Genomic DNA, 2,483 nt, shown 5'->3' with positions numbered 1-2,483 from the left:
GGGATTGACAATGCTTTGGGGGAGGAGCTCTCTGCATGCACCACCTCGCACCCGCCTTCTCTGTGCCCACTACACCCTGCAGGCAGTCTCTCCAGGGTAAGATCCTGGGAGATGACTAGAGAAAGACTTCCTGGACGCCTGCTGGCCCCGGGAGGGTCCTGTTAGTGCCATAGCATGTCACTTCTTTCAGCCTGCAGGGTAGCCAAAGCCGGGCTTCCCGCTGGAAGGAGCAGCACTCCTCTCTGAACTTCCAGGTGGTAGGCCTGTGGGCTTGCACCAGCCTCCACTCCATCCAGTAAGAAAGCCTCTCTTCCTGACTCTTCCCTCCTCAGTCCTGTTGCCAGGCTGTGGGATAATCACCCCATTCACCCCAATGTCCACCCTCTTCCCACAACCCCCAGCAGGCTGGCACCACTCCCCTCCACCTTTATGTCTTCTTCCAGAAGCTGTATCTGGGGGGGCCATAGAGAAGCATTTTTTCTGGAAGGCCATCTTTTACCACCCCTGCCTTCCCAATGTGGGGGCAGGAATTTGCACATGGTGTAGAGAGCTCCCCTCCCTGCCCAGCCTTGTTACCTCACTCCTGCTCCGGCCGTGGCTGTGAGGGGCCCCGCCAGCTCCCTGTTCTGATGCGTTCTGACAGCTCAGGGGCTTGGGGCGTGCTCTCTGTTGTGACTTGAGGTCCTCAGCAGGCTGGGGAGCCTGGATGGAGCCTTGGTTCCTGGTGAGAAGGGCCTCACCTGCCAAGAACTGTTGCCGACGATCTCTCCCTCGTGTGAAGTCCTAAAGAACACCGATTGTCACGTTGCCCTGTGGCGCTTCTCTCAACACATGGAGATCCTTTGCAGGAGCAAATCAGTGACCTCTACTCCAGGCAAGACAGCTGGCTCTGTCTGGGGAGTTGGCCTTGGGCTTGAGTGTCATGTGCTGAGATTGAGTAAATGCAACCATTTTTTGCCAACGATAATGTGTGGCTCTCCACATTTCCTTACCCTGCCCTCGAGAGCCAGACGACTCTTCACGGACCAGACCATCTCCCCAAACCCACGGTGCTTTCCTCCCCCACGCAGCCTACGAGGGATGGGTCAGAGGCCACAATGGCCCCTGGATAATCCTGGCACAGGCGAGTGGGGCGAGACAGAAGGAACGACTCCTGACACACGCACTGGGCCATATGTGGGGAGGACAGGTTGACTGCGGCCAAGTTGTCTGGCTTCGGTCTTTGGATCGATAACTGTACTTTGCCTGGCGCTGTGCGCAAGGTCTGAAAACTTACTGCTAGTACCTAGAAACATACCAGGCTACCCAGCCAAATCTTAATGTAAAGTAGCTAGAGCCATGAAAGTGCAGTATGAATTAAAAGAAAACTAAGTACTGAACTATAAGTAATAAATAGTGTGTGGGTGTGTGTTTATTGCTTCATTCATTGGTGCTCGTTGCCATACACGTGTTTGCTTTTTCCCACAGGACTACAGCAAGTCCTAAAGGTAGAGGTGTGTGTGTGTGTGTGTGTGTGTGTGTGCGCGCGCGCATGCACGCACCCATGTACATGCTCAAAGATATCCACCCAGCATCTAGAACCACCTTCCCAGGGTAGGGAGGCAGCCTGAAAAAGTAGAAGTTGATATGAGGTTTCTAAGTCAGTCTTTGAGTCAAAACTGCAGCATCACGATTTATTGATGTAGGGGACTTTGAACCGAACCCATTCCTGAAAGCTTCAAAGTTTTAGATATAAAGTAAATAAATGTGTACATCAAATGTGTAAGGATGACTGCAGTCATTTCTTAAAATTAATTTCTTAGTTCTACTATCACTATAGCCACGACCAAACGGTTAGCTGTTCGACTACACCCAGAGCTCCCTCAGAAGAAAGGGTCAGCAATTTCCTTCTAAACAACCCACCAAACCTCATTGAGTCAGCACCAACTCCATGGTTTTTGTTCTGTTTTTAAAAAAATTATTAATAATTGCCATGATAGAAAATGTGCTGGAATATGAATCTAGATGACTGTTGCTTGAAAGTTTTCCCTTTGAAGTCTTTCGGTGACGGCTTTGCCTCACACCTTGTGTTATGTAAATTCGTAGCATTTTTCTTGCACTCAGTCCCTGGCCTGACAACTTGATGTTGGGCAGATGACTAGAACCCAGCGCCACGTTGGCTCTTGTATCCTTTGCACTGGGTGGGAGGGATGTGGAGAGGGTGTATCACACTTTTAGCATTCAGTGAGAGTGTTCAGTGTAGTGGTCATTGTCTGGGCATGTATCCCCCAACTCAGAGTCCTAGAATTGGGGCTGGCAGAGGTGAGACGTGTGGCTGAGACTTAAAAAACCATTTGGAGTAGCGGAGCATATTGTAGTAGGTAAGGGAGCTTCTGAAAATTTGTGGGGCTTCAAAAACTGTTGTCTTTCAGTGCCAATTTCCACAAAAATTTTAAAGCTCCATCATATTAGCAAATGTGCACAGGGAGAACAAAAACAGCTAG

This window comes from Echinops telfairi, unplaced genomic scaffold (genome assembly GCF_000313985.2).
Source record: "Echinops telfairi isolate 266 unplaced genomic scaffold, ASM31398v2 ScPeMD7_5167;HRSCAF=5991, whole genome shotgun sequence".
NCBI classification, from domain to species: domain Eukaryota; kingdom Metazoa; phylum Chordata; class Mammalia; order Afrosoricida; family Tenrecidae; genus Echinops; species Echinops telfairi.
This window is presented reverse-complemented; position numbering follows the sequence as displayed.